This window comes from Dipodomys merriami, unplaced genomic scaffold (genome assembly GCF_024711535.1).
Source record: "Dipodomys merriami isolate MVZ:Mamm:240054 unplaced genomic scaffold, mDipMer1.0.p SCAF_1, whole genome shotgun sequence".
NCBI classification, from domain to species: Eukaryota; Metazoa; Chordata; class Mammalia; order Rodentia; family Heteromyidae; genus Dipodomys; species Dipodomys merriami.
This window is the reverse complement of record NW_027202270.1, coordinates 59,434,777-59,458,839: the sequence shown is the minus strand read 5'-3', so window position 1 is coordinate 59,458,839 and position 24,063 is coordinate 59,434,777. Positions and strand designations below refer to the sequence as shown.

Genomic DNA, 24,063 nt, shown 5'->3' with positions numbered 1-24,063 from the left:
TACATTTACTGGGTATTGTCATAGTCACAGTGTAGATATTCACTAGTTCATGGACACGTTGTACACATTGGCTAGTGTGAATAGTCCTGCAATTAACACAGGGGTGCAAATGTCTCATTGACATTGCATTTCATTTCCTTGAAATATATATCCAGTATTTAAAATTTCTGGTTATATGATAGTCTGTTTTTTAAGGGTTTTTTTGAAGATTTTGGTGATGGTGGTACAAATTTACATTTTAGCAGTGTGCAGGGAGAGGTTCCCTTTGTCCACAGGCTTGCTTGTTCTAGTGATCTTCACAAGAGTTGATAATATCTGTTCTTGCTGGAGTGAGGTGATACCTCATTGTAAGATATGATCAGTGAAATTGAACATTATGCTGTATGAAGATTATTCATATGACATGCGTATATCTTCTTTTGAGAAATATAGTTTTGTCAGCATTTTGTTATTTCCCTTCCACTCTTCAAAGTAGAAAAATGTATATACAAGATGCAGGGCACTGGAATCAAACACAGTGAAAACAGGGGTTATACCATGGGGGAAGAACATACAAAAGAAACAAAAAAATTCACACGGTATATTATAAATACATTGAAAACAACAGCAAGAAAGATAAAACCACTCGTGTGTCTATCTTGGGGGTCATTTCACTTAGCATCATCTAATATGGTCATATGTACATAGTTTAAAGAGCTTTTCTGCTTGTCCTAGACATATACTAGTTATTGCAAATAAGGGAAACCATGGGACCAATATTTCTTTGGGCCTGGCTTACTTCACTTAATACAATTTTTTCCATGTCTTTCCATTTTCTAACAAATGGGGCAATGTCATTCTTTCTGATGGAGGCATAAAATTTCATCATATATATATCTATATCTATATCTATCTATCTATCTATCTATCTATCTATCTATATATATATATATATATATATTTCACATTTCTTTGTTCCATTCATCTACTGAGGGGCATCTGGATTGGTTCCATATCTTAGCCATGATAAATAATGCTGCAATAAACATAGTTGTGCTGGTAGCTTTAGTATAGACTTCTGATCATTCAGGAAAATGCTCCCAAAGTGGCATTGGTGGGTCATAGGGGAGCTCTATATGGAGTCTTTTGAGGAACCTACATAATGCTTTCTAAAATGCTTAACTTCTCTAGCCATAAAAGAAATGCAAATCAAGACAACATTGAGATTCCACCTCACTCCAGTTAGAAAGGCCATAATCAAGAGATCTAATAACAGATGCTGAAGGGGATGTGGCCAAAAGGAAATCCTATTGCATTGTTGGTGGAAGTATAAACATGAGTTGACTTTTTAAACTGGTAAGTGATAGGGTCTAGATTTCATTCTTCTTATTGTGTATACTCAGATTTCGCATTATTACTTATTGAAAAGACTGTCCTTTCCACACTACCTTCTGGTTGTTTTCTGCTTCTGAAAAGCAGGCGACTTTGGATGTGTAGGTTTGCTTCCAGTCTTTCTCTTGTGTTCTTTTGGGTCATGTATCTGTTTGTATGTTATTACCATGCTGTGTTGTCCATTTTGAAATTGGGTTACTCAACATTCTTCTATTTGTATATTTTCATCTATTTCCACTTAAATTTTAGGGCATTTTCTAACTCTATGAATAATGTCATTGCTCAGATTACATACTTTATGTCCCAATTGGCAGTCTCTGTTTGCTTGCCACATAAGGGCTCTCAGATGTTGGAAGATGAGGCTCTGGTCAGAAATATTGGCTGCGAACTGTGATCAATTTTCTCTTGTTGACATCAGATTGAGAGTTGTGTAATTAGTGTCACATCAGAATAATAATCTGTGAGAATTGGTATACATAGTATGGATATGAAGAAATAAAACTGTTTGTGTCAAGATGAATATGTATCTTCTACAACGTTTTAAGTTACAAGTTTATAAAAAGATTTATTTAGATTGCCTAGTTTCTTGGGAATTTCTTGATTTCTTTTAGCCATTTAGCTCTAGCTTATTAGCTGTATCTAACTTCGTCTTGCTTCAGAGCCTTTGTGTTGAGCATTAGTAAAACTATCCATGCATGGGCCAGTAGAAAGAAGAGCCATTTTGGCTTCATTCACAGAGTAGATGAAAATAAATTAGATGTTGTATTCAGGATGCTTGTTTTAAATGTTGAACTGTTGATATGATTATAATAGGTTTTTGCAAGTAAAAAGTATAACCTGTGCATAAATGATATTTCTGCTTAGTACTGGCAAGGCTCAAGTCTGGTCAGATTTTTGTTTGTTTTATTTGAGTACTGGGGGGTTTCAGCTCAGGGACTTGGTGTTATTGCTCTCCCATTGTAGTTATCCCTCTTTTTATTTTATTTTTTCGGTCGTGGGGCTTGAACTCTGGGCTTGGGCGCTGTCCCTCAGCACTTCAGCTCAAAGCAAGCGCTCTATTGCTTGAGCCACAGAACTATTTCCAGATTTTTAGTGGTTTATTGGAGGTAAGAGTCTCACCAGACTTTCCTGCCCTGGCTGGTGTTGAATGGTGATCCTCAGATCTCAGCTTCCTGAGTAGCTAGGATTACAGGCATGAGCCTGGTGCCTGGCAATAATTACCCCTCTTAAACAGATAGGATTACAGGTATGACCGACCAGTACCAATCCAGTCAGAAATTAAATGTTATTGGGCACTGGGTATGGATGTTCCTTTAAAAAAGCTTGCTCATTAGATTACCCACAGTGCTTGTGACCTATTTGGAGCAGCACATTGTACTTTGGAGTGGTCCATGTTTGGTCCATAGGTTGCATTTCATTTTGATTTTTTCTCTTTTTTTATTGTGAAAATACTGTACAGAGGGGTTACAATTACATGGGCAAGATAGTGAGTACATTTCTTATCAAGCATTGTAGCCTCCTCCTTTGTTTACCCTTCCCATCCCTTCCCAGCCTCCCCCGCCCCTGTCCCTCCACCCAATCCTCCCCATCCCCCCCACCAAAGTTGTAAAGTTCATTTTCAACATGACAACTTGTACTTCTCATTGTTGCAACGGGTCCATCTGTATCCTTATTTAAACGACTTGTTTTTCCCCTTCCACTCCACAAATTATACAGACATCAAATACAGTGAAAGCAGGGCTTATACTGTGGGGGAAGGACATACAAAGCAACAAAGAAATAATCTTATAAATGCATTAGAAACAAATACATGAAAGAAAAATCATTTAAATACATATCTTAGGGTTCATTTTCCTAACATCACCTTATCTGACCTTTTCTGCTTGACTCATACATATACTAGATATTGCAAACAAGGGAAACCATGGGACCTATGGTTCTTTGGGCTTGGCTTACTTCACTTAATATAATTTTTTCCAAGTCTTTCCATTTCCTAACAAATGAGGCAATGACATTCTTTCTGATGGAGGCATAGAATTCCATCGTGTATATATACCACATTTTCTTGATCCATTCATCTACTGAGGGGCATCTGGGTTGGTTCCAGATCTTAGCTATGGTAAATAATGCTGCAATAAACATAGTTGTGCTGGTAGCTTTAGTGTGGTCTTGTTTGTAAGCATTTGGGTAAATGCCCAAAAGTGGGATTGCTGGGTCAGAGGGGAGCTCTATGTGGGGTCTTTTGAGGAACCTCCATACTACTTTCCAAAGTGGTTGTACAAGTTTACACTCCCACCAACAATGAAGTAAGGTTCCCTTCTGTCCACATCCCCTGAAGCATCTGTTGTTATTAGAGTTCTTGATTTTTGCTATTCTAACTGGGGTGAGGGGGAATCTCAATGTTGTTTTGATTTGCATTTCTTTTATGGCTAGGGAGTTTGAGCATTTCTTCATGTGTCTATTGGCCATCCTTGTTTCCTCTTCAGAGAAGTTTCTCTTTAAGTCTTTAGCCCACTTATTTAGTGGGCAGTTGTTTCTTTGAGGATTTGTTGTTGGGGGATTGCAGATGACATGATCTTGTATTTAAAGAATCCCATAGACTCCACTCCCAAATTACTCAAGCTGATTCAAAACTTTGGCAAAGTAGCAGGGTATAAAATTAACCCCCCAAAATCAATGGCTTTTCTGTAGGCCAACAATGACAAAAGTCGGGCTGAAATTAGGAAAGCAACTCCATTTGTAATAGACCCACAGAAAGTAAAATACCTAGGAATTAACTTAACCAAAGAAGTGAAGGACCTCTATGATGAAAACTTTAAAAACTTGAAAAAGGCAATCAAAACAGAACTTAGAAAATGGGAAAAACTCCCATGCTCCTGTTTTGGAAAGATTAACATCGTGAAAATGGCAATATTTCCCAAGGCTATCTACAAATTCAATGCGATACCTATCAAAATTCCAACCTCATTCTTCAAGGAAATAGAAGAGGCAATCCAAAAATTCATATGGAACAATAAAAGACCCCGAATAGCAAAAACGCTCCTCAACGGAAAGAACACTGCTGGAGGAATATCAATATCAGATTTCAAACTCTACTATAAAGCCATAGTAATCAAAACAGCTTGGTACTGGCACAAGAACATACCTCAGGACCAATGGAATAGAATTGAAAACCCAGAAATGAACCTACAGACCTATAGCCATCTAATCTTTGATAAGGGAGCTAAAACAATAGAATGGATGAAAGATAGCCTCTTCAGTAAATGGTGCTGGCAAAATTGGTTAAATACTTGTAGAAAACTAAAGCTAGATCCTTATATATCACCCTGCACCAGAATCAACTCCAAATGGATGAAAGACCTCCATTTGTAATAGCCCCACAAAAAGTAAAATACCTAGGAATTAACTTAACCAAAGAAGTGAAGGACCTCTATGATGAAAACTTTAAAAACTTGAAAAAGGCAATCAAAACAGAACTTAGAAAATGGGAAAAACTCCCATGCTCCTGTTTTGGAAAGATTAACATCGTGAAAATGGCAATACTTCCCAAGGCTATCTACAAATTCAATGCGATACCTATCAAAATTCCAACCTCATTCTTCAAGGAAATAGAAGAGGCAATCCAAAAATTCATATGGAACAATAAAAGACCCCGAATAGCAAAAAAGCTCCTCAACGGAAAGAACACTGCTGGAGGAATATCAATATCAGATTTCAAACTCTACTATAAAGCCATAGTAATCAAAACAGCTTGGTACTGGCACAAGAACATACCTCAGGACCAATGGAATAGAATTGAAAACCCAGAAATGAACCTACAGACCTATAGCCATCTAATCTTTGATAAGGGAGCTAAAACAATAGAATGGATGAAAGATAGCCTCTTCAGTAAATGGTGCTGGCAAAATTGGTTAAATACTTGTAGAAAACTAAAGCTAGATCCTTATATATCACCCTGCACCAGAATCAACTCCAAATGGATGAAAGACCTCGGAGTCAAAGCAGACACTCTGAAAACATTACAGGATGGAATAGGAGAAACCCTAGGATTCCTTGGTGCAGGCTGCAATTTTCTGAATAGAGACCCGAAAACACAACAAATCAAAGAAAGGTTGGACAAATGGGATTGCAAGAAATTGCAGAGCTTCTGCATGGCAAAGGACATAGCTAGCAAGATCAATAGAATGCCCACAGGTTGGGAGAATATCTTCACTAGCCATACAACGGACAAGGGTCTCATATCTAAAATATACTTGGAAGTCATTTTGATTTTTTGGGTAGTTCTTTCATGTAACAGAATTCTTGGTAGCATAAATCCATTTAGCTTGAAATATTTTGAACTTCAAAGTTAATGTGCTCTTCTAATATTCATCGTCAGAAACAAGCAATTTAAATAATAAAGCATGATTAAATCACTTTCTCCTTGTAATCTCACCTGCCTGGTGAAAAACAGAGAATAGATCTGTTTGTGTATTTTTTGTGAGGTGTGCAAGCAGCATGCCTGCATTTTTCTCAGTGCATCGTTTTCAATTAGAACTGAAATGCAATTACAAAGTGAATTGATGCAATTCTCTCGATAAATCAAGCAAAATTCTCTTCTAACCAAGTGATGTTCATATATCAGGCAAAAGTGCATTTTAAAACCTGTATTATTTGGATAATTACTTCAAACCTCCAACTGAGTTTACTTATATTAATCTCCTATCTTTTGGTTCCTGTTGCATTGTTATAATATTCTTAGTGTTCTGTGTATTTTCAAATAATTCTGGACTCAGTGTGTATACTTTTCCTATTTCTTACATATGAATGTTCTCTGCCCTGGCATTTAGACTATTTTCATGCATTTTGTACTACTTCAATTTATTAGTGTACTGGACTTTGCTAGATACACAATTTGCATTTGTTGAAGTGTGTTTACATGCATAGTCTCTTAAGTGTGTCTGGTTCTGGATTAGTTCTTGTGACTCTGGCCTTTTCTCTTTCTACACAGATGCATTTTTGTAGGAGTTTCTCAAGAATGAGTGTTTCCAAATCATTTTGACATCACCAAGCACCACATACAGTAAGTCATGTATAATTTAATTTTCACATTCAATTGAAGTCATACTGCATGTAGCTTCCATTCAGTCATAAAAGACTGTATTCTTACTTACAGTTTTTGATATTTATGAATATAGAGGGGAAATCTATACAAAAGATATCATTATTGATAAGCTACCTGAAAGTTTGAATTAAGTAGTATAGTTTCAATATTTCTAATTACCTATTTTACTTTTGCTCTATGTTACCCTCATAAAACACTTCTCACTTAATTTAAGTGACTTTTACCCCTTTCATCATCAGTTAAGTAAAAGATATTATCCTGTTTAAAATGGAGTATTGAATTAGTGTATTAAGATTTATACTTTAGGAAATCTATATAAGTATTGCCTATAAGTGTACTCGAAATATTTTAATACCTTTATTGTTATTTCAAATTTTAAATGAGAAGAACAAAACCTCAAAAAAATTAATAGCTTTCTAATGTCTCCCTGAAGTGGTAAATCTTGGCTTTGAGTAAGACTTTTTACGAGATAATTCTTAAGTAGAACCAAAATCCAAATAAAATAATCACAATATACTGAACTTAGTGTGTGTGTGTGTGTGTGTGTGTGTGTGTGTGTGTGTGTGTGTGTGTGTGTGTGTGTGTGTGTGTGTGTGCAGTACTGGGGTTTTGAACTCAAGGCCTTATCCTTGTTAGGAAGGTACTCTAACACTTGAGTCATGCCTTCTACTCTTCTTGTTTGTATTATTTTTGGAAGAAGGGCTCACGTTTTGCTGGGGCAGGTCTAGATATAGATCCTCTGCTTATGTTTCCAGGGTAGCCAGCATGACAGGCATGCACATTTCACAAAGCCATTGGTTTAGCAATCTCACAAGATTTTTGCCAAGGCTAGCATGGAAAAAACACCCTCCATTCGCTGCCTGCTGTATAGCTGGGATTATAGACATAAGCAAACACACTACTGTATTTCACATATTCTATATCTTCTGGTGGAGGGATTGTCCTGGCTAGTTTGTATACTGTCTCCCAGAGTAACTCCTTCAATATTAAGGTGTCATATACAGCAATTTAGGAATTTAGGCTCTGTATTTGGAACATCTGGTATTAAGTCCTGCTTTATCACTCACTAGCAATGCGACTTTGAGCAAATCATTTAATGTCTCCATAAAGTGAATATAAGATTAAGAACTGTCTCATTTGTGGAGAGTTAATGGATGTTTAATGTTGACATTAATACCCAATAAATGTGACTAGTTGTTCATTTGAAATTGATTTATTTGGAAACTTCAAGTATGTTTGTTAACCAGGCATCACAATTTCATAATCATGCCATACAAAGTACAAAATAAAGGTACCCTACAAGTATTACTGATTGACATGCTCAAAAACACCTGAACTTCAGCCTGCTTGGTAAGTACATCCAAATGTTTTCAGAAAATGCCTTTTCTTCTTTGAGGTTTTGGGGAAGTGCAAACCATTTAATCAATCAGTATGGATATATACAGACGATAAAATCAGAATGTATATATATCTTATTTGTTGTGTGCAAACCTAGGCTGAAAATATGTGTTTGTGAGCCTTTTGGAGAGAAGAGGAGGCAACTACAAAGTGCTTATTGAAGGAAAATTTCAAAAGCAAAACAAATGGTGGTGACCAAATAATTTAATGGACCAATCATCCAATGTTCTTATAAAGCATTCATAGAAATTGAGGATGTGTGACTCTTTTATCTGCACTTTCCTTTCAACATCCCAGATGGCTTGAGCCACAATAACATAAAGCAGGGGTTTTCCTTTTCATATAATTCATAGGAATGAAACTGGTGGCTATTTAATTCTAATTTGTGTGTGTATGAGTGCATGCATGTGGTAAATGTAAGCGTGAAGGTCTGAGATTCTGTGGCTGCTCTAGCCTTTCCATTTTCATGATCACCCTATTTCCAAACCTCACACCATACTTAAATCTTTAGCAGTATGTCTTTAATGATTTGACTTCAAATAAGAGTTAAGAATTTTTTAATATTATCAATGGGGCCATTCAGCAATCTAAAATTTATTGCTTTGAAAAATATGCTATTTGGGGGTGCTGGGAAGGTAGCATAGTGGTAGAGTGCTTGCCTTGCATGCATGAGGATTCGATTCTTCAACGTCACATAAGCAGAAAAAGCCTTAGCTGGTGCTGTGGCTCAAGTGGTAGAGCACTAGCCTTGAGCTGAAGAGCTGAGGGGCAGTGCCCAGGCCCAGAGTTCAGGCCCCATGACTGACAAAAAATGCTATTTGAATACAGAAAACTTAGCATAAAAATGGTCTTCCTTCAGGGCTGAGACTGTAGTATTTTGCTCTGTAGGGGTCCTGGTCTGTTTCTCCACCGAGTAAAGAGAAGGATTAGTGAAGTATAGTAAGCAGTAAGCTTATTGAAAGCAAATGCTACATAAAGAATGGTCCCAGGCCCAGGAGTGCAGTGAAGTCCCTCAAATGGGTGGCTTTCATGCTTTACCAATTCTCTTCCTACCCTGGGACATGATTGGTTTAATAAAGGCTCTGATGTTGACTTTGGTTCCTTATTGGTCTCCTTATTGGCCACTGTGCACGAGTACTAAAGTGGTTCTCATAGGATGCCCTCCCTTTGTCCACATGCCAGGAAACATCTGGTAACAGTCCCCCAGAGAGTGTATAGTCCTGCCGACCCTGTTGTTCATGCCTACTGTGAATCCCTGATGGGAACATAAGCTAGTCTTTTTTTTTTTTTTTTTGTCGGTCGTGGGGCTTGAACTCTGGGCCTGAGCGCTGTCCCTCAGCTCTTCAGCTCAAGGCGAGCGCTCTACCACTTGAGCTACAGCGCCACTTCCGGTTTTCTGGTGGTTTATTGGAGATAGGAGTCTCACGGTCTCTCCTGCCCGGGCTGGCTTTGAACGGCGATCCTCAGATCTCAGCCTCCTGAGTAGCTAGGATTACAGGCGTGAGCTACCAGCGCCCGGCAAGCTAGTCTTTTTTTCAGTGTCATCCTTTCCATCTTGCAGTTGCCAATGTTATCTCTTATTATCTATAAATCTTTCCAGCTTTCCTTTAGTCTTATGCTTCCGTTTATTTTTCAAAATTTTTAATAACTATCTTTTGCTTTCATTCCCTCATTCACTTCATGCAGTACAGAGAAGTCTGAGTGGAGGAGTTCAGCTTGAATTGGATTATGAATTCACCTAGCTTGTGCTGAAGGTGCTCTTGATGCCTCCTTGATGCTCTTTCTGACTCTTCTTCCACTTTGGCTGTCCTCTGGTTCCAACTACTTGGCACTTCACTTCAATAGTATTTTTTAAACGAATGAGTCATTTCTTTCTTTATTCTTTTTATGCTCACATACCAATTTTGGATTTTGAAGGGAAAGACCTAAAGAGTCTTTCACTCTTATTTAATAAGTTCAGTGTCTGGTGGATAAAGCTAGTACATTTGTTTAATAGTTAAATTTAACTTAATTCTGTTAATAATTATCACATACTCCTAAAAGTGAAAGGCATTGTGCTAGTATATGTGAGAGCAAGTGGAGGGAAGAGAGAAAAAGTACTTTCAAGGAAGTTCTGTTATCAATTTGAAGAAGTTCTATAGGCTTGTAGAGTCATGAATCAGAGGTTATGGTAACATATTTTGAGAATGGAGTAAACTAACGAAATTTGAAAGTCCATTTGAAATAATTTGAGAACTAAGTACAAAATAAACAGTTTTATTTTATTTTTTTTTAATTTTATATTATTTTATTTGAGAACATACTGTACAGAGGGGTTACAATTACATGGGCAGGATAATGAATACATTTCTTACCAAGCATTGCAGCCTCCTCTTTTGTTTACCCTTCACCTCCCTTCCCAGCCTCCCCCCTCCCCCCCACCCAATCATACCCCCCTCCCCCCCACACACCGAGATTGTAAAGCTGGTTTTGACATGACATTTTGTACTTCTCATTATACACAGGTGGAAAACACTAAGAGAATAGTCAAAGAAATGAGTTAGCAGTTTAGAAATGAACTTTAGTCCACATGGCAAATCAATTAATTTCGAAACAGATTTCTCCAGTAATACTCAAAACAATAGTGGGAAATTAGAATGGATCAATATTGTAAAAATATACTGATAAACATCCAAGAAACTTTAACTTCATTGTAGGCAATGAGACAGAGATAAAGAGAGAGAGAGAGAGAGAGAGAGAGAGAGAGAGAGAGAGAGAGAGAGAGAGAGAGAGAGAGAGAGAGAGAGAGAGAGAGAGAGAGAGAGAGAGAAGGAGAGAGGAGAGAATAACGTGAATATATCTTGTGAGAATTAATCCTGTGAACAAAACATTTTCTTAAAAATGTTCTTGTTGATATCTTTAGAGAGAATTAGATTTATTAAGGGCTGATGACCAGACCTGAGGTCTTAACAGTGGGAATAGAGAAGGAGGGATGGTTTGGGAGTTGAGAGTTGAAAGGAGATTCAGAAAGTACTCATGGTTTACCAGGTAACAGGTTTTTTTCACAATTAAAAAAAAGAGGGAATAAAAAATGTTAATGAGCTTCATTATCCATTCTGTATCAGAGGAGACTGAAATAGACATTAGGAAAGCAAATTGTCCCAGGTCTCCTCTACAAACAACAAAAGAACCAGCATTTGAGTCTACATAGTTAACTTATGAGTCTGCAGTTGGCCATTGCACTGCCATTCCTCTAAGAAATAGTTGATGTTTCCAAATTGAACTGGAAACCAATGTTGCCTATAGTCAGATATTTTCAGTTTACCTGTTCTTTAAGTAGGTCTTTGGGTGGAAAGAAAAATCTGACCTGTAAGGAGAGATATCCCTTATGGTTTGTGATTAATCTCTGGTTTACATTCACTTGTGTGCTGGGTCGCAGGAACAGTGTAATTTATGGTATTACTCAATTATAAATTAGAATAGTAAATATGTCATCTTAATGTGATTTGTCTTCTCTCCTTAGCACGTCCTAAAAGGAAACAAGAACAGAGTGCTGAATAAAAGATTTAATATCGTGGGTTCATGAAAGACCAATATTTCAGACTTAGTTTACCTATCATACTGAACAATAATTTTGACAAGGGAAGAAAATAACATCCTTCAAAGGGACGATCTCTCTTCCTGTTCTGGAAAAACTGCCTGAGCTGCTGCTAGGGGCAAGGGCTACAGACTATTCTGCTGCATTTTTTAGATGCCATACTTAAAGCTTTGTTGGAGGTACAACTTTGTGTAGGTTATTTCAGCTCTCTGTGCCACAAGCTCTTCACCTTAAAAATGAGGTAGAAGGAAGTGGCACTGTGGCTCAAGTGGTAGAACACTAGCCTTGAGCTGAAGAGCTGAAGGACAGAGCACAGGCCCAGAGTTCAAGCCCCATAACTGACAAAAAGAAAAAAATGAGATAGCAATAGTTCCAAGTTTTCTGAATATTGTGAAGGTTGAGATAAAGCACTTAAAATAGTGACACACAGAAAGTTCACAACAAATATTAAGTTGCAGTCATAAAATTTTAACTTATGTTCATGTTAACAAGTTTTATTTTATTTTTAAATTTATTCTAAAGGCGCTGTCCAGAGGGGTCATAGTTATATAAGTCAGGTTAAGACTACATTTCTTCTTAGATAATGTCACCCATTCTTAGCTTTCTCCCAATCCCATCCCCACTCCCGTTACATAGTTCATTTTCAAAATAGTGTACAGTGAGTACCACTGCTGCATTTGCTCACCCTTTGTCCCTCCATTTTTGTGCATTTTTAAAAAATCAAGTTTAATTACTATGCTTGTGATTTAAACTTTTTTTTCAGTATTGGGGTTTCAGTTCAGATCTTTTTTTACTTGCCAGGAAGGTGGCTTTTCCACTTGAGCCACATCTCCAGCCCATTATTTACATTTTTCGTTGTTGTGAATTTTTATGTATTAAGGACACAGAACAATATTGTGTGTGTGAGTTGTTGTTGTTGTTATTTTTGTTGTTCCTGGTGCTTGAACTCAAGGCCTGGGCACTGTCTTTGAACTTCTCTTGCTCAAAGCTACCATTCTACCACTTAAGCCATAACTCCATTTCTGCCTTTTTTGGTAGTTTATTGGAGATAAGAACTTGCCTAGGCTCACTTCTAATTGCAATCCTCTGATCTCAACCTTCTGAGTAGCAAGGTTACTGTCATGAGCGACTGGCCCCCAGTAAGAACAATGATTTTTATAAGCAAAGATACTCATATATCCATTGCACATCTAAAGAAGTCGAACATGATTTGCCTGCTAGAAATTCCTCCCCAACTTTACCATCTTTCTAAACTTGACTCTAATGGAAACAACTTCCTTGCTTCATAATAGTTCTGTCATATTATCCCATGTTTCTAAATACAGAATGTTATGTAGCATGATTTAAAAATTTATATATTGATTAGTCATGTTACATGGAATCCTTTGTATGTGCATTCCTTTTCTAAATGCATATCTGCAGTATTTACCACTTGGAGTGTTTCATTAATTTTCATTATGTGATATGCCATTGTATAAAAATGGTCCAGTATTCATTGATGGGAATAATGGAATATTCGAAGATATTTGGGCTCTTTTGTAGATATGAGTCGCTAGGAGTGATATAATCAGCATTCTTGTTCTATTGACTTCATAGTGATCAAACTTCTGTGTCCTCTTGCACACAAACCTTCAATTTTACTAAATTATTCCAGATTGTTTTTGAAAGTGGTGGTTATACTAATTACAGACCTCTCAGTGTCTGAGTTTTTCCATTGTTTATAATTCAAAGCTTAGAACAATCAGTCTCTTTTAATTTTAGCCATTTGGGTGATAATTTACTTTACTGTTTAGTAAAATGGTCATGTCCTGGGGTTAATTATCATATGTATTTTTCTATTTTTAAATAAAATATTTATTTATTTACTTTTATAGTAAAGGTGATATACAGGGGAGTCACAGTTTCATAAGTCAGGTAATGAGTACATTTCTGTTTGAAGTGTATTGCCTTTTCCCTCATTTTCTCCTAGTTTTGCCTGAGCCCTCTCCCCACAAGTTTTATAGTTCCTTTTCAACATTGGGTCTAGTGAGTATCATGGCTGCATTTGTTCATCCTTTGTCCCACCATTTCTGTGTTCTCTATTTCCTTCTTCCAAACATAAACTTCTTTTTTTTTAATTTTTTTATTGTAAAGATGCTGTACAGAGGGTTACAGTTACATGAGTAAGTAATGAGTACATTTTTTGTCGAGCATTATTAGCCCCTCCTTTGTTTTTCTCCTACCATCCTTTCCCTCCCCTCCCTTCCCATTCCTCCCCTCCCCAAGTTGTAAAGTTCATTTCCAACATAGAAAAAAAGAAACAAAAAACAGCAGCAAAGGAGAAAAAAAAAACCAAAAACAAACAGCAAAGTAAGCAAAACCTCTTGTTTCCATTTCCTTTTTCTTTCTTTCTTTCTTTTTTTTTACTTACACTTCATTTTCTTTTTTTTTTTTTTATTGTGAAAATACTGTACAGAGGAGTTACAATTACATGGGCAAGATAATGAGTACATTTCTTATCAAGCATTGTAGCCTCCTCCTTTGTTTCCCCTTCCCATCCCTTCTCATCCTCCCCCCACCCCTCCACCCAATCCTCCCCACTGGACCCCACACACACACCAAAGTTGTAAAGTTCGTTTTCAACATAACGACTTGTACATCTCATTGTTGCAATGGGTCTACTTGTATCCCTATTTCCATTTCTTGAAGTTCATTTACATAAGCTTCATTTTATATGATCATATACACATAGCTATTGAGCCTTTGTAATCCTCTCCTAAGAATATGTTCCTTTGGTCTCACTGTGTGAATGTTTAGAGTCCTGTGTCAGTGTAAATTTTTGAGATATACATATATATACATATGTATATGTATATACATATATATTTATATGTATATATATATATATATATATATATATATATATATATATCACTTTCTTGATCCATTCGTACACTCAGGAGCATCTGGGCTGATTCCGTGTCTTGGCTATGTTAGAGTAGTTACCTATATTTGTAATATGCTGCAAATATATTTGTAATATGCTACAGATGTATTTGTATATTTTAATAACTTTCAGCTAGTTTATTTTTTCTGTAATAAATGTTCCTTTTTCTCTGTGTTTCAGTGGTGCTAGGAATCAAGCCCAGGACTGGAGTAGTACTGTACTTGTACTAGTACTGCATCCTAATTCCCTGCTTTTCAAAGTCTTAATGAGACCTTTGTGATAATCATTCCAATTTTAATTTAATCATTCTTTTAACAGTATATTTTTGCTTCAATTTTTGTATGTTTTTGTGAATCATGTAAAGGTAGAATTTACATTCTAGTTTCCTAACAAATGGGTAGGAACTCATTGAAAAATTTGCCTTTACCCATTGCCCTTCGAGTTTTCCTTCCTTCCTTCCTTCTTTCCTTCCTTCCTTCCTTCCTTTTTTCTTTCTTTCTCTTTTCTCTCTCTCCTTCCTTTCTTTTTTACTTCTTTTCTTCCATTCTTCTTGCTGTTCTTTTCTCCCTTTCCTTCCCTACTTCTTTCCTCATTCCCTTCCTTCCTGCTTGCTTTCTTTTTTTTTCTTTACTTCTCTGCATCTCTCTTCCCACCCTCCCTCCCTTTTTCCCTTTCTTCCCTCCCTCCCTTTCTTCCCTCCCCCATCCTTCCCCTCCCCCTTTCCCTCCCTCCCTCCCTCCCTCCTTCCTTCCTTCCTTCCTTCCTTCCTTCCTTCCTTCCTTCCTTCTTTCTTTCCTTCCTTCCTTGCTTCCATTTTTCTTTCTCTCTTTTCTCTCTCCTCCCTTTCTTTTGTTTTACTTCATTTCTTCCATTCTTCTTGCTGTTCTTTTCTCCCTTTTCTTCCTGCTTCTTTCTTCACTCCCTTCCTTCCTGCTTGCTTTTTTCTTTCCTTTACTTCCCTCCATCTCTCTTCCCACCCTCTCTCCCTCCCTTCTTCTTTTTCTCCCTTTCTCCCTCCATCTCTCTTCCCACCCTCCCTCCCTCCCTTTCTTCCCTCCCTCCATTTCTTCGTTCCCCTCCCCCTCTCCCTCCCTCCCTCCTTCTTTCGTTCCTTCCTTTTTTCTTTCTCTCTCTCCTCCCTTTCTTTTTTTACTTCTTTTCTTCCATTCTTCTTGGTGTTCTTTTCTCCCTTTTCTTCCCTGCTTCTTTCCTCACTCCCTTCCTTCCTGCTTGCTTTCTTTTCTTTCCTTTACTTCCCTCTATCTCTCTTCCCACCCTCCCTCCCTCCCTTTGTCCCTTTCTTCCCTCCCTACCTTTCTTCCCTCCCACATTCCTTCCATCCCCCTCTCCCTCCCTCTTTCCCTCCCTCCTTCCCTCCCTCCCCCTCTCCCTCCCTCCTTCCTTCCTTCCTTCCTTCCTTCCTTCCTTCCTTCCTTCCTTCCTTCCTTCCTTCCTTCCTTCTTTCCTTCCTTCCTTCGTTCCTTCCTTCCTTCTTTCCTTCCTTCCTTCCTTCCTCTTTCTTTCTGGTACTGTGGTTTGAAATCAAGACACAGCATATGCTATACACTTTCTTTTCACTTGAGCCATGCAGCCCTTTTTATGCTTTTAAAAATGTTTTTGTTGGTGCAAACAGGAGACCATTACCCTCCTACCTAAGCCTCCAGCATAGTGGCTTTATAAGCTTACCACATGATATTTAGCTCATTGATTGAGATGGGATCTACTAAATGCTTTTTTCTGGGCTGCGCTGGAACAGTGATTTTCCTAATATCTGTCTCTCAAGGAGCTGAGATTACAGGCGGAAGCCAGTGTCACATCTGTGACATTTACCATTTTATGTATGCCTGTGTCTTTTGGACCTTCCTATTGTATTTATTTAACTTTATTAATTTCTTTCTATACACATAATTCTATTTTCACCATATTCACTTTCTTATTCTGTATGTTAATTGTGAGAGTCTTTTAGGTGGAATTGCATTCAACCACTTGTTAAATATAATTTTAAAAACTTCCATAATTTTCAATCTATGTTCATAGTGTGTACTTCATTTCAGACTTTTAGTTTTTCTTACAATGTGTAAATGTGGTACACATTTATGCAGGTTAATATTAGCATATATCATATCTTCTTAAAAATATTTCTATTACTTGAAAAATCTCTCATTTTCATGTGGATCTTGATTATATCAGGTCAATTCCTTATAAATTATAATTTTTCAGTAGATTATTGTAGATTTTCTATAGAAAGAGCGTATTGCATATGAGTAAAAATATGAGCATTTAACTTTCTAAATTTATTTTTATATGTCTAACAGACTTGTCCACAATGTCCAAAGCAATGATGAATGAAAATTTTAAAAAGTATATATTGATTTTATATTAAATCAAGGGATACTTTCACTAGTTTTCAATTAAGGTTTACTTGTCTGGGAACATGCTTCATGTCTGTAATCACATATTTATGGAAGGGACCAATAGGAGGATCACAGGTGACTCTTACCTGGAATAAAAATGGGCAAGACTCATTTTTCAAATCAGCCATGGTGGGGTGTTGCTGTTATTCTAGTTATATGGGATCTGTGGATAGGAGAACTATCATCCTGCCTCTATCACTGAAGTAGCCAGCACAATGCACCTACTCTAGTTTTTAAATTTTTATCTAATGCTTCTATTGAAAGGAATTTCATTTTTATATGACTTATACTGTTTGAGGCCTTTCCCTTTTTTTTCAATATGTGTGCGATGGGGCATGCAAAGAACTTTGCTAATGTCAGTTCTCCAACCATTTCACTTGTCAGTATTCCTGCCAATTCCTCCCATGTTGTCCAAATTTCTCATATCCATGGACTTATTTGTTGGGAAAGAGTATCCTGATCTTCCTCCACTTCTAGCAGATTTCTGCTTTGTGTCAGTGTAGGATTCTGTATACTATAGTTACCTGCCCCTCTGGCACTTTCAATGTGACTACCTCTTTCTCTCATTTTCCTGCTTGTGACTGTTTATATGTCCTGTCTCTCCTCAGAGTGCCTTTTATTCTTTGAAATTTAATTCATCTGTTTGCCAGATCTATGTATAAAGGAAGTCTCATTGTTGTTATTGTGGCTCTATAATTACTGTTCCCAGGCCAATAGGAGTCTAGTCTTCTTGAGCAGGTAGTTATCTTACACAACATCTGTCATATGACTCTATAGAGTTTTCCAATATTGCAAGTACTAGAGCCCAGCCATCATATTTGTGTTCTATATGACAAGCGTGACAAAACTAAGTAAAAGCATTGCCAAAGGGTCATGCCAACACAAGATTTAATCCTCACTCAATGAGATTCTGGGTATATTTCATCCGAAATTTCCGCCTAACTATTGTTACTTTTAGTTTCAAAGAAAGTCATTGCATTTAGTATTTTAGCTGTGTATGCAACTGCTCCATTGTACACTTCATAGAGGTGAAGGAGCAGATAAGTATTCAATAAGCTCAGCAGTCTCAGTCACAGTGAGAGTATGAAAATTATATTCCTTTAATTTCATCTCTGAGGCAGGGTGTTCTGCATAGGTCCTAGTAGCATACAGTGATGGTTTTTCATCTTTATTTACTAAGTTACTATGTCTCTGTGAAAAAATTCATATTTGATTTTAATTTTAGCTTTTAAAAAAATATGAGACTAGTAAGCTGGGCTCAAAGAAACTTAGGTCCCATGGTTTCCCTTATTTGTAATAACTAGTATATGTCTGAGACAAACAGAAAAGGTCAGATAACTTGATGCTAGGTGAAATTAACCCCAAGATAAGTATTCAAATGTTTTTGCTTTCATGGAATTGTTTCTAACATATTTATAAATGATTTTTTTGTTGCTTTGTATGTCCCTCCCTCACGGTATAACCCATGCTTTCACTGTAGTTGATGTTGGTATAATTTGTGGAGGGGAAGGGAAAAAACAAATCATTTAACTAGGGATACAGGTGGACCCATTGCAACAATGAGATGTACAAGACGTTATGTCGAAAAACGAACTTTAAAACTTTGGCGGGGGGGTGGGGAGATACGGGGAGGTTGGGGGAAGATGGGAAGGGGAAACAAAGGAGGAGGCAACAATTCTTGATAAGAAATGTACTCATTATTTTCCCCATGTAATTGTAACCCCTCTGTATGGTATTTTCACAATAAAAAATGATAAAATTATCTTGAAAAGTTCTGGTGTAGATTGAATGATTAATAAATAGTATTTTTGTTTTTGTCATCTTGTATCAACATAAATTTTGTAGAGAAAGATGGGCAGAATCTCTTTCTATCTCATACTATCTGCTACAAAGAAAATTAACCTTGTTTCTTTTTCCTGGGTAGAGCTTTATTTTCTAGATGAGATTGACAGTTTTAATTTCTATTATTCAATTTATCATTTTTATATGTTGCTTTCTAAAGTACTCAAAATTTAGGTTTATGACAATAGTAATTTATGTAATGTCAAACTAACAAGTAGATATGTTCCAACAAGAGTCAGTTCAAATTGTTTGGACATGAGTGTACTCCCCTGAACCTGTTTCCTTAGCTGATAAATCTGCTCCACAGTGAACTGACCTTTCCAGCTGCCCGAGAGCTTGAAAGAGCTGCAATTCTGCACATCATTTTTCTCCAGAGATGTTTTTCTGTATTATAAAGACCAACAAACAAATTAATAAAAACTTCTTTACTGAAATCAAAGTAGTTGTCTGATTACTCTGATTATAAAAGAACTGGTTTTGTTGAAGGACATTGCTAGTTATGAAACAGTTGAATTAATTAAGACATACTTTAATACTAAAATAAAACTGGCTTAGAATTTTATTTGTTAAGATTGCTGGGTTGGGCAAAGGGTATAATTTGGGGCAAGATGCTTTAATTAAAAAACAATGCCGTGATGACCACAGTAATAATGAAATAAGACCTTCATTCAGTATTAGGCACTTTAGAAGATCTAGTGGTAAGGGACAGGGAAGATTAAAATACAATTAAATAAAGATATCAAGAAAGTCTTTTAAAGTGTGTTTCGATTTGGCTGATCTCTTCATCTACATCATCCCACAGGATGTTGTGGGAAGTTGGGATCTGTGAACTCTTTGGTGGAGATTGGTAAGGGATATACATGTGTGGTTTTGTGTATGAAATGTTTCCCAGATCACAGTTTCCAGTTGTGATCTTTCTATGCATCTGTAGCATTCTTCTTGTGATCCATCAAGGATGAAGCAAATGGCAAATCATTTGCCATATGTGGTAATTAGTGCTGTCTGCTCTCTTCAATTTGCCCATCTGAGTTGACAGTTAAAGCTTTCTTTTTATAAATAGCAAGTTATTAGTAAAAGCATGGCTGCCATATGGCAAAATATTCTGTGTTATTTAATTGGTTAAATGCAACAGAAATTCTGACCTTTAAGAACATGTGATCATCTATGATTTAAAAAAAATAGAGATTGTTCTTGTTTCAAAACAAACATATACCAAGTGTGTACTGCCTGTATTTGTGTATGTATACATGTTTCTTCATATTGCTATTACATTTTAAGACTTCATTTGAAGTAGACCATATGTATATTGAACTGCACAAAGTACAGTAATATTAAGAATAGATCTAGATTGATTTTATATTGTAGTGTTGCTATTACTACAGTAAGACACAAAGCATATGAAAACAATCCCTTTACAAGTCTTCTTTTCAATAAACTTAATTTATAATTTTTCCTTTAGATTTTGACTTTATAGTAATAAACTTCAAAAATATATGAAGAATTTTGAAGGGCAATTTTCTGAGAATATTAATAATTATGACAAAAGGTATTTGAAATAGTAGTGAAAATGCAGTGGACTGTACTAACCATGTACAAGCAATAAATTTAATTGTATGTCCACTGAAATGAAATAGAATTGCAATGAAAAACCTCACGACATTCTATCCAAATTCTTACCTGCAAGGGTGAAAATAGACTTACCACACAGGCTGCTGTGTATTCAATCAGTCATGTTGCCAAGCAACCCATATCAGAGACTCCTAGTTGAGCAGCCAAAGGGTCAAACTTGTATCTTTTACAGAAGGGTATAACAGGAAGCGATAGAGGGGAGAGGGAGAGGGAGAGAGACAGACAGAGAGGAATGGTGGGGAAAGGAGGAGAGAGACTATCATTTATGCAGTTATTAATATTAATCAAAGCTACTAACAGTTTATTTCTAATATGTAGGTAGCTTATAGAACAATTTTTTGGATTTCTATTTCCTTCCCTCTTTTGCTCCTTTACAAGTATGAGTGCAAAGATTTGGAAAGTTGTGTCAGTAATGAATTTTTAGAAGAAAAGACTGTACAACTTATTTTCAACATACTCAGAACATGTTAATGAAGATTGCATTGAAATTTCAATCTTCCAATATCATGTATTAATCCAACCAAAGTGTTAATCACATGTGTTGTCGATTTGTTTATTGCAGTTTGGAGATCCAGAGCCTCATATATGCTAGGCAAACATTCTACCACTGAGCTATATTATAAGGTCAATTCAGTCATGTTTAAGATGATCTGATTTTTATTTAGTTTTATTCATTTTATTGTATTTTTCTTTTTTCTTTATTTTATTGTAAAGATGCTGTGCAGAGGGGTTACAGTTACATGAGTAAGGCAATGAGTATATTATTTGTCGATCATTGTTTCCCCTTCTCTTGTTATCCCACTATCCCTTACCTCCCCCACCATGCTCACTCCTCCCTCCCACTTCCTCCCCCCTGCCTGTTCCAAAAATTGGATATGGAAATTAAAGTATACCAGCTGGCATTAACTCCTTTGTTAGAATGTGTGAAGGAATTGAAATGGACATATGCCTAAATTCCCTGGGGTGAGCATGCCAAACGCACAGGTGAGATTTTGGAAGAAAAATTTCAACTGAGCACTCTATTCTAACAAAGAGCTTGTATGTGCTTTTCAAGACAGGTATCTCACATTCTCCACATTTTTAAATCAAATATTTTCCACTTTCTTATGCTGTCTGACCTAACCACCACTCTTCTCTCTACCTGCTTATCAGATGCTGTGTAGAGAAAATAGCAACTATAAAATAGGAATCTATGTTTCCTCCTCACTTACCAGTATCCATAAGTCCTTGAATTCTTCCTTTCCAATGGTTCCTCTTCCTCCATGAATCACTGCCTTCATGCATCCTTGGATCTCATTCTTGTACATGTCTGACTCCAGTGAATATTTTCTGCGTATTCAATCTTTTTCTCTTTCAATTTCCACCTATGGCATTAAACATGTCAAAAAGTAACATTCATGTGTGCATACATTCTCCCTTTATTCCAAGTCTGTTTTTCCCAATGCCATAACTCTTCTCTCTAATTCATAGCTAAATGTTCCTAAGATTTATGTATACCCTCTGAATTTATACTTCTATTCAAATCTCCATATTCAGAGACTTTCTTTTCTGCTTTTCTGAAACTACTCTTTCTAAAGTGACCATAATGAATCCTGTAACTACACATATAAAATACCTCCTTGCGTTGAGGTTGTAAGTGGAAAGCTGAGTGGGTTCTCAAGAGATGGTGTTTTCCATAGATGAGGAAGAAATGATGAATTAGAAAAAATGGGAGAAATAATCACAAAAAAGAAACAATTAACTAGTATATCCTGAAGAGACAATTTCAAATGGAAATGAAGTCTAGGCTTGGCAAATTTAGTAATTGTAAAAAGAGAGGTGATGGAATAATCGAGATGAATGAAAAAGAAGAAATATGGTAGAAACATAATTTGAATATACATAAACATAAGTATACTTAAAATCAAAGAATAGAATAATCGGGAATTAAAGTGGCATACAGAAAAAAAATACCTACATTAGTTAATAGGCGTCATTGATTGAGATTGCTGCCACTGTACATGCCTTTGCCAGAAATGGGAGGCAAATAGAAAATAAAACGTTGATTGCTGTTCTGCTAGGGTGGAGGTGAGTGGTGGTGGGAAATCAGAGAATTTTTACTGATTATGTTTTTTATTTCTTTTTCTTTTTTGCAAGAGGGAAATCATATGAGCATTTACCTCCTCAGTTTGAATAGTGTTTCATTCCACAGAAATTAATAGATAAGAGATCCTGGAATGGAGCACCCCTAGTGATTTGTTCTGATGTCAATCACTGGTTATAATGTATTTACTCTGCTTATCAAAATCACAAAAAATATAATAATCATTCATCCACATAATAGTGGAGCTTTTCTCTGGACAAAATGGATGTTATGGATCATGCAGCTCTATACCTTAGTTACTCAAACTGCAAAACCTTTGTAGAACATTTATAAGCCATTTGCTTTTAGAATTTGGACATTGTCTCAAAAGTAAGCTATTAATAACTCACTTCTTATTGATTCATATTTGTTCTTAAGATCTGATTTCTAGAATATAAACCTAACAGAGTAAATAAATGTAAGTGATAATCACTTCTCTCTCACCTCTCACTGTGCTACAAGCCTCACCTGTCACCAGACTGTTTCCCAGTGTTAACTTGTGGTAGATAATACAAAAAAATATAGTCAGAAATTGATTTAACCAGTGAAGAATGGTATATAACAATAAATGGTGGGCTCTCTCAAATATATTTAATTATTACACTGAACTAATATGGTGATTTGGAATAGCACTTAAAATAAGACGTTTACTAACAGAACATAGAACAGATGATATGAAATAGACTGAGCATCTTTATAAATCTGTCTCTGAGTGAAAACAACCACCAACTTGCTTGCTTATAATAGGGAGGGTTATTTATTTTTTTAGCAAATGGTAATTTCATGATCATTTTATCTATTGTTTCAATCATAATTTTTTTCCAAATTAGAGTATACTGTTGATTAGTGGCTATGTTTTTCTTTAGCAAAACTTATTATGGTTCTTACATAACTCCTTTACCATGCAATTTTAGCATCAATCAAATAAAAAGAAAAAAATTGAGGATCCATATATGTATGTTTTTAATACCTTGAAATTTCTGTACAAGAATGGAATACAACTAGAATGTTATATGAATTTGAATGGACTTTTAATTTTTAATAGTGAGTGTAATTTTTAGTTTTTAATAATTTTTAATAGTGAGAGTAGTTAGAAGTGAGTGTTCATACCCATCAACATGATGGATTTAGGAGAATATTTTATTGTAACAGAGGTCCTATTTGCAACCATGATAACAATGATAATCTTAGATGAGATTGTAGACTTGAAATTAGCCATTTTCTTCAAAGCAATATAGAGTTTTAATGGAATTTTACAAGTGGGGTAAATTTTATCTTTTCAAAGCCTCATAGACTCCGAAGCAATGGATAGTTGCAAAAGAGAGAAATTTGGAAACCAATGCTGAATATTAAGGCCTCATTTTAGTGCAAGTTATGCCCTCAGCTCTGTTTCACTTGCACTGTTTTGTGAAGTATGTGATAGCTATTTGTCCTTCATTTACACTTTTTTCCTTATAGGTGTCTGTACATACTCATGAGTTTATGTAAGCCTCTACACAAATACCATGTAACAAACAATTTCATATTTTATCATGATTTCTATATATTGGTGGTTTTTAAAATTTGCGTTAAATAAAACATATATTCCCCATCATTTAGGTAATGTATATTTTTGGGGTAGTTGGTATATGAAACAAAAATAGCAAGAAGAAAACCACCATGGTTCCACTTATTTTCCAA

At 36.1% G+C, this 24,063-nt stretch overlaps 1 protein-coding gene across 1 annotated transcript in view; it reads left to right on the top strand.

The window, feature by feature from the left end:
* Galnt13 (polypeptide N-acetylgalactosaminyltransferase 13) overlaps nucleotides 1-24,063 on the top strand; it is a 544,599-nt gene that overhangs the window by 31,900 nt on the left and 488,636 nt on the right. The window contains exon 2 of the mRNA XM_070023111.1: nucleotides 6,362-6,433. The gene's annotated coding sequence lies outside the window, so the exon portion shown is untranslated. The remainder of the gene's footprint in view (nucleotides 1-6,361; nucleotides 6,434-24,063) is intronic.